General features: G+C 39.6%; 1 pseudogene; it reads left to right on the top strand.

Moving 5' to 3' along the window:
* Positions 1 to 211: 211 nt before the first annotated feature.
* LOC138566644 (toll-like receptor 7) lies at positions 212 to 6,642 on the top strand (annotated as a pseudogene).
* The last annotated feature ends 8,144 nt before the right edge of the window (positions 6,643 to 14,786 follow it).

Genomic DNA, 14,786 nt, shown 5'->3' with positions numbered 1-14,786 from the left:
TTTCATGTCCTAAGCAAATAAATACCAGTAAAAGCTTTAAACTGGATATAGCCATACGACAGCCAGCTTTAAGTCGTTTGCAGAGCACACGCAGTGCTAAGTCAATTATGCAAAGTAATCACAGTCTAGTGTGAGAAATTGCAATCTATATATATGAATTGCTTCTTTTCTGTTGCTTAAATTAATATTTCTTTTTTTTTTTTTAGATCTCCTTATTTAAAGAAGCATTTCAGAAACTTAATATCCTAGTGATCATTTCAGTGCAGGTGGTCTCTGCCTCATTTCCTCAATTCATGCCATGCAACGACTTCAACAACCTCTCTAAAGTGGACTGTAGCAACAGAAATTTAAGCCAGATCCCATCCATCAATTCTCTTAATGTGACGCAGCTGAACCTGAGTAAAAACTGCATCGAGCGGATAACCAATGATTCTTTCTCAGGGGTTCCTCATGTCCAGTCCATCAATATAAGTTGGAACTGTGCACCTGGGGATGTAAGAGATGAAGGAATATTATGCAAGCTGACCATTGAGGAAAATGCATTTGCTAAGCTCCAACGATTGAAGAATCTGTCTCTTGCAGGAAATAGCTTGACATCACTCCCTGGGTTGCCTTCCAGTCTGCAAGTACTGGATTTAGAAATGAACAATATAGTTGTTTTGGGATATACAAATATGTCTGGTCTTTTTAACTTGAAGGAACTATATCTTGGCATGAACTGCTACTATCGCAACCCATGCAACTCTTCATTCACCTTTTCAAGGGACGTTTTCAAAAATGCCACTGCCCTAAGAATGTTATCTTTAAAATTTAACAACATCACAAGCATTCCTTTGGGGCTCCCATCTACGCTAGTTTCTCTGGTTCTTAACGAAAATAAGATACATGAAATAAAGCAGTCAGACTTTTACAATCTCACTAGACTTGAATATCTCGATCTGCAATGGAATTGCCAGCGATGCGACCATGCTGCCTGCCCCTGCTTCCCTTGTTCTAACAACTCTGCACTTCAGATCGACCCAGATGCATTTCACAACTTGAAAAATCTCCACTACTTAAACCTCAGAGGCAACTCTTTACGTTATTTGAATGATAGTTTGTTCAACGCCTTAACCAATTTAAGAAAGCTGGATCTATCGGATAACTTTCTAGCTTTTGAAATTGGAAATGGAACGTTTTTCTCTAAGCTTACCAAAGTGGAGTCTCTCACAATAGACTATAATTATGAGCCTGGGGTATTCTTTCCCAGGCTTGTCCTTTCTAGAACATTTTCACATATGCACGCATTGAAGTATATTTCCATCAATGGATATTTGTTTAAGCATTTGGATGAGCAGGGAATACAGCCTCTACTAAAGCTCTCAAACCTCAGATGGATCAGCTTAAGAACCAATTTCATTGAGCATGTGAATCTCACCCTCTTCTCGGGTTTTCCAAAACTTAAATTCATTGATTTGTCTGAAAACTTTTTAAAACTTACCAAACCATGCGAGAGATGTCAAGGCTACACAGAATCCTTGCCACTAAGTTTTTCCCAAGAAGTGACTTTGGCTAAACCGCACTTCTACTGGCATATTCCAGGAGCGTACAAGGATACCCATGATACAAACTCATATTATTTTGGGTTTCCATCTTGTAAAACCTACAATAGGACCCTGGACTTGTCGTTTAATGATATTGCGCAAATTGAACCAGAGATCTTTCAAGGTCTGGAAGATATTGATTGCCTCAACTTGAGCTATAATTTCATCAACCAGCGCCTGGATGGGAGCCAGTTTTCAAACCTCAAATCAGTGCGGCTCTTAGATCTTGCAAACAACAGATTTGACTTGTACCATAATAATACCTTCAAGGAAATCCCCAACTTGGAGATACTCTATCTCAATTACAATGAATACCAATTTATGATAGAGGGTTTATGTCACCGCTTTGATTTCCTTGAAAACCTTACCGCCCTCAGGTTTTTAAGTCTTTCTTATAATACCATAGGCATAAGAATATCAAATGAACTGAGAAGTCCTTCACTCCGAGTCTTGGTGTTCAGATATAATAGGTTGGACATAATGTGGCAGAGAGGGACGCATACCTACCTGAATATTTTTAAAAATCTCCCTCTATTAGAAGTGTTGGACATTTCACATAACAGATTAGAAACCATACCAAAACAAGTGATGGAATTTCTGCCTAAGAGTTTGAAAAAATGGTACACTGCCGTTAACAAGATAACAATTTTCTAGTGGCAATATCTAAGCTGTCTCACCAGTTTGAGAATCCTGGTTCTTAGTTTTAACAGTTTGAAGAATTTGCCAAGTAGCCAAGTTTACTTCGGAAAGAATTTCACCTTTCTGAATCTGGAATCCAATCATATTACGACTTTAAATAGCGCCTTCTTCTCCAATTCTAGTTCCCTTAAATATTTAATACTAAAAAATAATATCAAATCCATAGATGAAAACAGCCTTCCTAGTGCACTCTTTAAGAATTTAAAACACTTGGATGTTAGCGGAAATCCACTAAAGTGCACCTGTGATGCACACTGGTTTATTATGTTTTTAAAATCCACCAGTATAGAAATTGGGGGTACCTCCACTCGTCTGGTATGGGACTCACCTGACACCAAAAAAGAGCAGAGTTTACTTTCAATGGACCCTCGATCATGCCAGGATATATATGGTAATCTGTCATTCAGGTTCACATCTTTAATAGTAATATTTTTTCACAGCCTTACCAATCCTAAAGAAGCTGTATTGGTGGGATATCTGGTATAGCACCCATATACTCAAGGCAACTATCAAAAAATGCTACACAGCTATTCCATACACTAATGATGTTTGGTATGATGCATTTGTTGTATTTGATACAGAACAGACTGCTATTACTGACTGGGTGTACAATGAACTTGTTTTACGCCTGGAGGAAATGGGAAGGACACATTTTAAACTCTGCTTAGAAGAAAGGGACTGGGTAGCTGGGAAGTCCAGAATTGAGAACCTCTACAATGCTCTGCACAAGAGTAAAAAGACCATATTTGTCCTCGGAGCAGATGGATTTGACTCTGGATTCCTAAGGCACACCTTTTATATGGCTCAGCAGAGGCTACTAGATGAGAAGATAGATGTGACCATTCTTGTGTTGTTAGATAAAGGAATGAAGATGTCTAAATACTTGTTGTCTCGCAAAAGGGTATGCAAGAGATCGATGCTTAACTGGCCATGCAACCCCAAAGCACAACTTTACTTTTGGCACTCTTTGCGTGTACTTCTTACGCAAGACGGTAAACAATGGTACAATGCTCAATTAAGAAAAAGCATTGATGGTTAGGCTGGATTCAATTTCACACCTATTAACTGTTACTGTGGCTAGGGACCTTTGAGAACACCAACTGCATCCTTTCCATATTTGGTAAACTCTTCCTTTCCAAAATAATGCCACAAAGCCATTGGGTGGATTGAGTCTGAAATATCTGGGACCATTCCAATAGCTGAAATTATTGACAGGCTAGTATTAATTTCAAATGGCTATGGTTTATAAATGCATTTGTCTTGATAGCATCATGTGCCAAATCCTTGTGCGTGTGCATGAATCAGTTAACTTTATCTTGGTAAGATGTGAAAATGAATTTGTGGAGAAGCGGATCATTGACTGTCATATTTTAAATACATCACCCTGCGAAAAACATCCTGCATCCGGAGTCCTTTAATGCTTTAATAATATTCCTTTAACAGAAGAACCTTTATACTTACATGAAACCAAAGGGCCAATATTGTACACATTTACAAAGGGCTACTTGCCAACTTTCTCAATTTTTAGCCAAGTATAATGGGAATGCAACACATTTTGAAACAGAGACAGGCAATATATATAAGAAGGACATGGAACTTGGGTGAAATTACACTCTCAGGCTAACTCCTTCAATGGTTTAATTTACATATTCCCAAGGTAAATACGATCTCCACATTTCCATCATCACCCAGCCATAGTGAATCTCCTACAGTTCCCAGATGCCTGATTCATTTACAAATGGACTACTAACCAAAGGAATATGGGCTATCCTGTCATGGTGATATTGTAACAGTCACAGTACCGTTTTCTGAAAGTGTGCAAAAAAGCACATGTAGCTGCCTTAAATATCTCCACCTAGGATAATCTCCTGCATGGTCTTGAAAGGTGTTCACTCTCTTGTTAAACGGACTTAAAGGTAATTATTAAGGACATACTCCTTAACATCGTAAAACACTGTTTTGGTAAAGTCTGCAATGTGCATTGATACGAATTCCTTCTTCCCTGCCCTACATTAAACACATAGTTATTTTGTACATCTGAAAGGCTCTGTTTCTTTGTAGAACTTGAATTGTCTTCAAACACACCACAAACATCTTAGATAAAGAACCCCCTCCCAAATACAAATATGATTTCTTGGAAAAAGCAGACTTAAAACCCCAGAATGGTTCAGATGCAAAAATCAACCCCTATCTAGAAAGATAATGTAGCTCAGTTCTTAATAACACAATGTGTGAGTGGAAAAGAACATATGGCAGATCTAATAAGGAAGAGGGAACTTCCAAGCAGAATTGGCAACCAAAAGAGGTACTTGCCTATAGGAAACGTTAAAGCATCTGTAGCAAGGTTTTCACAGAAGAATGTATTTAGTCCAAAGCATCAAAAGCAGAGATCATATAAGAGTCAGGTCTTCAATTGGAGAAACCTACTTTGAAGACCATGCTCAAAGTCTAGAACAGCAGGCAAAGAAGCTAAAGATGTCTCGCAAAACAATTATGAAACAAAAACCCGGCTACAGGCAATGTTCCATAGCATAGAAAATGCTAGATGCTAAGGTTTTAAAAAGTGTCCAAACACAAAATAAAAAAAGATTCACTTATAACATTGCATTATTCATGCTTGTGGCAGGCTTGCTCGTTTCCTTCCAGGCAGTCACAATTCTTGCATGTACGAAATTCGAAACAGCATGCTTTAACCTTAACAGACGTAGAGCTACAAACTCTGGGCTGCTGGCCAGAGTGGCTAATCCATCCTCCATCCTCCAGAAAATGAGAAGAGGTGATGACAGCAGAATAATTTACTAGAAGCTCCAAAGACATTTGAAAGAGCTTAGAGAATCAGAGCTGGAAAGCTTATGATGTGGCTATCAAAATATATGACCCCATAGCTTACAAATTAGCTTGCACATTACAGTTACACATATAAACAGATCCACAAACCCTGACAAACAATGTTGCAGAGGTTAAGAAAATAAACAGCTTATGCCAATAACGGGTGGAAAAGGAGCACTTGGGAGTTTTTTGATTCAAATGCATTTTCTCTGGATAGCCCAACTGCAAGATATTATGATCCAGAAAATTCTGTTTTACTGACCACTTCGAGTTTTCCTTAATCCTCTTGCTCAAAAAGTCGGCATGTTTGTTCATTTCTCACATCAAATGGAATGTTATCAGGAAAGCTGATTCTAATTTAAAAAACATGTTGAGAATTTATGGAGCACCAACCTACAGAGAAGATATTTTCAAACAACCATTTTGACAGCACGTAAAGAAGATATAGATAAATGACTGCAAAAACAAAAGAGACCAGGATATTAGATCAAGAGACACTGACATTTAGAACACAATGTTTTGGACACAGTGCCAAGAATTATTAAGAACTGATACCTCTAACACTAGATTAGATCAATGCCAAGCCCACCATTGTTTATTGTGGAGCAAAAATAATAAGAAGCATGTTATGCCCTAGTTATACGATTCTGACACCCAAACCTGTCAAGTAGCCTTAGCTGCCTAATGACCTTACAGTTTTCTACAAATGTGGCACATGCTCAATGTCCCATATCCCCTTAGCAAACTCATTACCTATAAAATTGAGCACCAAAAAGAAACCTGGATCACTGATTTCATTAACCGTTAAAGCACCTACTAGATGTATGCAATAGTCTATGTTTGTAAAGAAAAAAAAAATGAACCACATAGGCAGCACCAAAAGAAAACTGGGGATTGCGATACGAGAACATTTTAATTCAATTGAGAACAGTGGCCCCATGCACCCATTGTCTCAACATTGGCAGAAACACCACCAAAAAGATAAAGAGGAAATCTGAATTCTTGGAATAGAAAAAGTGCACGCTTTGGAAAGAGTTGGCGACTGTAAATTATACATGCGCCAAAGGGAAGCCCAGCCAATTTAACTTCAGAGCAACTAAAACATGCCTTCAAAATGACAATGAGCTTAATGATATTTTTATTAGTTTCCTTGATCCTAATTGATATCCTGTAGTTTTGGAATCACCTCTTTTGGCAATTGCCCTTTCTAATCATGATTGTCCCCCCACTAATAATAATGTTTAATAATTAACAACACAGGTATGCACATAGCTGATCCTTTAAAAGATAACAGGGACAACATGGACCAAAAATGTACTACTTTGTTTCTCAAGTGAGAAATGTATGTTTTTCTACACAATTACCAAGATAGATCCTCCCTCCCCTGCCTGTACATACAATATCTACATTTTTAGATACAAAAACCCAATTTTCCATTTATTTGGAGGAGAGGAGTTTGGTTTCATAATACATCCATGAAAATCTGCTCTCTGAGTACAGTCATAATGAAATATAATAGATGAAACAACAATTACTAATGTTTTGGTTTCATTTCTTTCTTTCTCCCTTCCTTTTGTGTTTGCTGCAGCTACGTTTATCAATGTATGGCACTATTATTTGTCTTTTGCATGCCAACCCTGGGTAGTAAAATTGACCATTACAAAAACATGAAATTGAAAAACCTCCAAAATGACAGTAGATTCAGTTCTTAATGACCTTACTTGAAGGTAGGTGTAACATAAGTTTTTCTTTCACTTTTCCTTGAAAAAACAGTGAAACACAGGGCACATTTTGGCACATTCTTGAATTAAGAAACATCTTTCATGGTACAGCATTGAATTCAGCAACGCTGTTTGTTTATTTTGAGACACCCTTTGCTTTACACATTGTGAATGAGGTATTTTGGCTTCACGAGAATATGTTTTATAATTTGTACTAGCGAATCTATTATGATTTCTCCCATTCATGAATTAAAACAACAACTAGAATTCAGAATATAACTCATTCTGCTGAAACAACACATACACTAAGTATTAAATGATGTTTCATTTTGGCCTCAAGTGACTAAAATTACTAATCAAAAAATGTGTTCACTGTTAATCTCAATAAATGTTCTCAAAGTATTTTTGAGAATCAATATTTCCCTCTGTAATGAACACAAATAACACTCCAGGGTACAGGGAAAAAGGCCCTCCTGTCGCACTTCTCGAAATTAAATGTTGACAAGTAGTAAGTTTCAAAGGATAAACGATTTTTAATTTTAAATCGTGAGTGTGAGCACATGTAGTTCAAAGGACTGGTTGGTTGGAAACATAGAAATAAAAAAGCACAGTATGATGTCCTTAGTTAATTTCACTAAGTCAGTGATGGAATCCAATCAATGCAAAAATTGTAAAGTCCTTCATTGCTTTTGCTTAGTCTTTAGTTGTTTTCACTAAATCTGTGATGGGTTCCCATCAAATGCGAAATTCTAGTGTCCTTAGTTACTTTCACTAAGTCTTGAGATTAGAATCAAAGTTTCAAAAATGAAGATTGCAGGTTGGCTAGGGCTTGAAATGTCCTTAGTTGCTTTCAATAGGTCCTAGTAGTAAGATCAAAGTTTCTAAAGGAAAATTGCAAATTGGCTGTGGCCTGAATTTTTGATGATAGATCCGGATTCTTAATTCGAGTACAGTTGACTCTTAGGTTGGAGTGATTCCTTAAGAAAGTAGTCCTGTGCTGGACTCAACTTATCAGTATAGTGCAAAGCAATTCCTCAACACGTGTTTCCCCGCTGCAGGGTCGCAGCGGTTCTTCAGGAGGAGTGTTGGGTATGTTGACACAAAAGTTGTAGGTTTGTGGAGTCAAGAATATGGTTGTTATATATTCCGCACACTCAGATGGGGCGTGTGTAAGTTGTTGTTCATAGTCTGATCGCTAGGAGATGAGGTCCTTCTCGTTTGATTTTCTGTGCAGAATCTGAGGTACCTGCTCACCCTGCCACTCTCCTGCACTGCCTCCTGGCCACCCTTGCACTGGGGATTGTATCTGTACCCATACAGGCCCCCACCCCCTCTTTTCCTCTCTTTCTGCACTTATCAGACTTACCCAGTCTGCTGCCTTAAACACAGCACTTGCCACTTGCTGGCTGTACTACCACCGTTTACCTCTATTATCTATTTATTTTGATTTATTATTATTTATCTGTTATCCTCTGCTCCGCACTTTCCACTCTCCCCCTTCCATGCACTTTTCCCCTTTCCTTTTCCACGCACTTGCGCGTTCTCAATGTCACTGGGCCTAGTAAGATTGTTTTTTGTTCGCCCCTGTTCCCCTCCCTTGCCTTGTCGCTCTCTGAAACACTTGTGTACGATCGCGATATGAATACATTATCATATCATATCCAGAACATTCTGAATTAGCGACCACTAGGGGTTTCCCCTAATCCTCAAGCACACAAAGTCTGCATGTTTGTTCTTTAGCCATGTCAAATGAAACGTTTTCAGGAATATATAGTTTGGCAATTTTTATTTTATTTTTGATATTGTTTACAGCAGACCTAACTTTGGGAAGTGTGGATATCAATAGGGAGGTACAGGAATAAAACAGATTATTATGGTGGAAACACACCTTACCACATATGGGTGCATGCATGTATGGGATTTAAAAAGCACAAACCTTGCTGGGAAGCAACTGGGCCCTGTTCAAACTCGACAAACCTGGTTGTTGCAAGTAGGATGCCAGGGTGGCAGAGGAGCTGAGATGGGTACATAGCATTTAATCCCAGCATACCATTTCAGGCAGAAGGCAATAGTTAAAATGTGCAGTTATTGGGGAGCATGTAGTAGTCCTGAAAGGAGGGGTGTGCTTTGGGTTGTATCCGATGGTCATCTGCAGGGTTACTGGACTGAAGCAGTTCAAGGAGATGTAGCTTATGGGGTGTATAGAAGGTGCTTCTTGAAGAAGAAGGTCTTGATGAGGGGGCAAGTCTGATCTTGATGGGTATGAAGTTCCACAGTCGGGGGTGTCAACGAGAATGTTTGCTTCCTGGTCTTTTCTATTTTGCATTTCTAATGCTCTAATCTGGCCAGATCCGAGTTCGGGTGATGCGCAGATCAGCAGAGTTGAAGATTTTGTCTGGGAGTTAAGGGGGAGTGCCCCTCCCTATGATTTATATTTTTGTATTCTATTTGGGATTTATAAAGCGCTCCACGCCAAAGCACTGTACATAGTTTATGAAACAGTACAATAAAATGAAAATGACAAAATGAAACACTAAAATTTGTAAATCAGATTCAAGAAGATGAGGCTTTAGTGAAGAATGAAAAAGACAATATAAAGAGATGGAGCGGACAGATAGTGGAAGTGAGTTCCAATTGGAGGGAGCTAGCAGAGAGAAAGAACGGAAACAGGATTTAGCACAGAGTGATCAACAGTATCAAAAGCAGCAGACAAGTCCAAAAGAATAAGAATGGATGATTGTGGGAACAGAGAGAACGAGTTGGAGTATAAAAAGAGTCCAGAGAAGAAAGATAGATTGGTGAAAGACCTTAAAGAGATTTAAATACCAAGCACAGGAAATAAAATTTAAGATGAGAATGAAAGGAAAGCCAACCAAGAGAAGACAGTGAGGGAATAATAGAATCAGATGGAGAAAAAAGATAGAGAAGACGAATGGACGCATTGAAAACTGATTTCAATGGGGCAAGATGAGAGAGAGGAAGACCAAATTGAGAAACAGAACAATAGAAAAGTTTAGAAAAAATGTATGAAGAAATCAAAGGTTTATTAGCGTGAAAAGTTAAGAAAGATCGAGCTTTACAGATGTTAAACGAGTGAAAACGACAGGCTAGAGAATATAAGATATGATGTTTGAAGGATAGTTCTGAATCAAAATCAAGTCCCAGATTGCAGGGAGTAGAAGAGATAGGAAGGTGAGAAGGAGGAAAAGCGATTGAAGAAGGAGGAAGAGGAGGTGGAATAGAATTAGAAGGAAAAAAAAAAAAAAGAGTACCTCCATTTTGGCAGCATTGAGTACCAAAAAGTGTTCTGTCATCCAGGAATTGATGGCTACTAGGCATGCCGAGAGTTTAGTATGAATTTCAGGAGTGAAAGAAGAAAAGGATATAAAGAGTTTAGTATTATCTGCGTAAAAGTGATGAGAAAGACCTAAAGATGCAATAACTTCCGCCAATGGGGAAGTATAGAGAGAAAATAGAAATGGGCCAAGCACAGAGCCTTGGGGAATATCATAGATAAGTGGCAAAGTGTCAGAGGCTGACCCGGCCAGGAGACTGTGAAGGTTCTTTGGGATAGGTATGACTGAAACCAAGAAGAAACTGACCCAGTGAACCCAAAGGAGGATAGAGAAGAAAGTAAAAGAAAGTGTTCAACAGTATCAAAAGACGGAGACAAATCTAAAAGAATAAGAAAGGATGATTGTCTAGAGTAGCGTGCAGAGACTAGAGAATTAGAAACGGAAATTCGAGCGGTTTCTGTAGAATGAAAAGCTCGGAAACCAGACTGAAAGCGAGGAAGAATAGAATTATCAGAAAAAAAAAGTAGAAACTTGGGAGTAAACAAGACGTTTGAGTATTTTAGAGAGATATGGTAAAAGAGGAATTGGACGAAGGTTAGAGGCCAAAGAAGGATCACAGGAATGTTTTTTTTTAAATAGGAAGAATAGAAGCATGGGTGAAAGAGGCAGGAAACCCTGAGGTCAAGAGACAGGTGTTAAAAAGAGAAGTTAGATAAGAAACAAGACAAGGGTAGATTTTAGGAATAAGAACAGATGGAATAGGCTCACCTGGAGAGGCAACAGGATGAGCCCATGTTAGGAAGTGGGAGGTTTCATCGTTTGAGAAAGAAGAGAAAGAAGAAATAATGTTTTGGGGAGACAGTGGCAACCCAGTAGTATTCGTAATAGAAATAAAAGATTCAATGGCGGCACAAAGGGAGGCTACCTTAGAGGAGAAGAAAGTAGCAAGATCAGAAGTGGATAGAGTCGAATTACTAGATTGGTCTGGGGTTTGCGGGAGAAAGACGATGTGAGAGAGTTTGAAATAGGCGTTTAAGGTGCGTTGACTGGCTGTGTAAAAGATCAGAAAAGTAAGTGTATGATATAACCCGTTTTGAAGGTGAGGAGTGCTTATAGGGGTAGCCAGTTCATTTTGACGAGAATGGGCATTATGACATAATTCCGTATTTGTGCAAACCTTTGTATTTGTTGTGTTTTATGATGCACAAAAATTCATCACAAGGCATCTTGGCGCTATTAAGAGGTATAGCAAGCAGCAGCACAGACAATGAACAAACAACCCACTCCAAGGCTGCTGCCTAAAAACCACATCTCTAAAAAGCTGCATCTTTAATTTTCTTCTAAAAGTCTGAAGGTTCATTTCCAGGCGTAATAGAAGGAGAAACATTCCACAATTCCGTCGCCAAAACACAGATAAGGAGTTACCACCAACTTTAACTTTCTTGAATTTGGGTACAGTCAATAAACAGGTGTGTGGCGATCTTAGAATTCTGGTTGGAAAATAAAACAGCAATTGCTGAGTGAATATTGTTTTTCATAGGTTGCTTTGTATGTCAGGCACACTGAATTGAAGGAAACTCTTGCTCTTACAGGCATCCAGTACAGAGATATTTTGGGCCTCATTACGACCCAGGCGGTAAGTTACCGCCTGGGTCGTACCCTTACCACCATGGTGTAAACTGCGTTTACACCATGGTGGATGGCGGATTTACCGCCCCATTCCAAGGTGAGTGGGGCGGTAAATCCCCATTTCCCATTTTACCCTTCCCCATTCCCATTTTTGCCCCATAGGGCATAATGGGAGTGGGGAAGGCGCTAATTACGCCACCGTAAATTACGGGGCGTAATTAGCACCATGGTGCCTTAGCACCATGGGGATTTTAACGCCTGCAAAAAGCAAAAGCGTTAATATCACCATGGCGCTAATGGACCTTGTAATCAGGCGTTAAGGTTCGGCGCCGTTTACGGCGCCGTTAACCACGCCGTTAACACCTTAACTCCTGATTCGTAATGAGGCCCATTGTATTTATTTATTTGCATGCATACATACATACATAAAGGGAAACATGCTATTTTGGTCACAAAGGAGCGTAGATAAGGTTATATAGTCATATAAACAGGAGGCAGTGAGCCTCATATAATGGGAGGCGTTTGAGTGGCATGATAAGCAGGTTTGAGAAGGGGTGTATTAGACAGATACCAGGAACAATACAGTGGACACACTTTGGACAATTAAGTGTCAGCGGGTAAGCAGTCTAGCCGGCTAAGCATGAGCTGTGACCTCAAACTATTAAGTGCTAGTGTGGTGGTAAAAGAGAGGGAAGAGTCCAGTTAACAGTGAGGGAAGGAGTAAGCAGTAAGGTTGGAGAGGTGAGTTTAGAGGATAGTTCAGAAGTGAGGAGGAGACCTTTCCATTTCCTTTTGAATACATTGGTGTGGACAGGCTTTCGAATTGCAGAGGAGAAGGAGTTTCAAGTAAGCAGAGCAAGAAGAGTGAAAGAGAGGAAGCACAGGGTAGGCGGGGTACCACAAGGGTGGAGGGGGGAGAATGAAGGCTGAAAGAGGGTTTGTAGGGGTTGATAGAAGACGATATATAAAGAAGTGCCTTACTGTGAATGGAGTTATGAACCAGTAGGAGACATTTTAATTTGGCCCTTTTTTGCATAGTTACCCAGCCAGCCTACTGGTGATAGGAGGATGTTGGCTTGAAGCAAGGGAGTTCAAATAGAGTCCTGGTAGCAAATCTTATCAAGGGGGCAGAAGGCTTCCTTTGGAAGGCCAAAGAGGATACTGACACAGGAGTCCAGTTTAGATAAGACAAGAGTGGTTAGGAGATGTTTGGCAGTTTTGAAGGGAAGGAAGTGCCTGATTTTCCTGATGATTAGGCAGTTGAGGAGAGCCGCCGTTGTTTTAGAGATGAAGGTAGAGAATGTGTGTGATGGATCATGGATGACACCAAGGTATCTAGCTGAAGAGGAGTAGGGAAGAGTGTAAGGTGGCAACTGGATAGGCAGGGCAGGGGAAGAGAGAGAATTTGGTACGAATGATAAGCACATCTGTTTTGGAAGCGTTGGACATAAGAGAATATGAGGCCATCCACTAGTTAATAGCAGAGAGACAGTCAGATTTTGGTAGATATGTCAGTGGAGGGTTCAGGAAAGAAGAACAAGATTTGGGTGTTGTCTGCGTAGATTTGCTACGGGAACCCAGAGGAGAAGATAAGTGCCTTGAGAGCAGAAGTGTACAGTGTGAACAGGAGGGGACCCAGGCATAGGCGTAATTTTAGGGGGGACGGGGGTGTTTGTCCCCCCCAACTTTCATGGCACACTATTTTGTCCCCATTCATTTGAATGGGGCACCTTTTCTTCAGAGGTCATGTCCCCCCCAACATTTTCAGCAAAGTTTCTCCACTGGACCCAAGACAGAGCCTTGTGGAACACCAACACAAAGAGGAGTGAATTGAGAGGAATTGTTGTTCCAGGAAACAGAGAATTGGAAAGGTGCCAGGTAGGAGTCGATCCAGGCAAGTGTTCGATCACGAGTTCCATGGGAAGAGAGAGAGTATTGAGGAGTTCAGAGTGGTCCATGGTATCAAAGGCAGTAGATAAGTCAAGGAGGATTAAGGTAGAGGATAGGCTGGAATGTTAAACAGAGACACTCAAGTTGTAGACCTTCACAAGCACACTTTCAGTGGAGTGGCAGGAGCACAAACCAGCTTGGAGGGGGGCAGAAAGGTTGTGTGTAAAGAAAGATAGTAAGGTGTATGAGTTAATTAAGCTTTTATAATCCACTATATTACTGGACACCAGTCTCTAAGCATGGGAACAGAATTCAAAACCTGTATAATTAAATGGCCAGTTTAATTAAATGGCTAGTGCTTATGTAAAGCAGAGCACCACATTTTCTTGAATCATGGCTATCATTCTTTGAGGGTATATTACTGGTCTAGGAACATTCTGATTTAGTAAATTCCACCAAATTACTTTTGGGCATGCAAACCACATAATTATCTACTGTGAAATTATATGGAGCACCATTTGCAGTTTAAACATGGCTTCTCTTTTCCGAACTGTACGAGTCAATCACTTAGATATTTATAAAACGATAATCAGTTCACATCTATCCAGAGAGCTGTTTTGGGTCTCAAAATCGATGATTAATTTGAATTAGGCTTTGTTGATCTATTCATGACTTTTTTGACAATAATCTAGTCTTTAAATATTTGTTGATTCCCCAAGGTGTCAGTAATATTTCTGCATACAGCGAGGATGCCACAGGGCACCATTGTGTTTGTGTGCCTTCAGGATTACAACCTGACATGTCACTGAATTCTTCTATGTAAGATCCATTATTTGCTCAGCTATAGCATTGCTGCTTTCAGCACCAATTTAGTTACTATCTTACAATTATTTTTTACTTTTTTGCATTTCAAAACCACACATGATATGAACACTTTTTCTGACTTCTTTCTCACAACTGTTTTCATCGTTCTACTCTTCAAATCATGAACAAAAGCAACTCATAACTGATATTCTACAACCTCTCTGCCACATTTGACATGGTTGTGCACCTCACGCTGACCAGCCTACCTGCGTACAGAATGGACTTCTGGGGCACAGTTCTCAATTGGTTCATATCTTACCTCTCAGACAAACAGC

The sequence above is a fragment of the Ambystoma mexicanum genome, chromosome 2p (genome assembly GCF_040938575.1).
Source record: "Ambystoma mexicanum isolate Mex_15411 chromosome 2p, UKY_AmexF1_1, whole genome shotgun sequence".
Taxonomy (NCBI): domain Eukaryota; kingdom Metazoa; phylum Chordata; class Amphibia; order Caudata; family Ambystomatidae; genus Ambystoma; species Ambystoma mexicanum.
The sequence above is the reverse complement of the archived record's forward strand: the minus strand, read 5'-3'. Positions and strand labels throughout refer to the sequence as shown.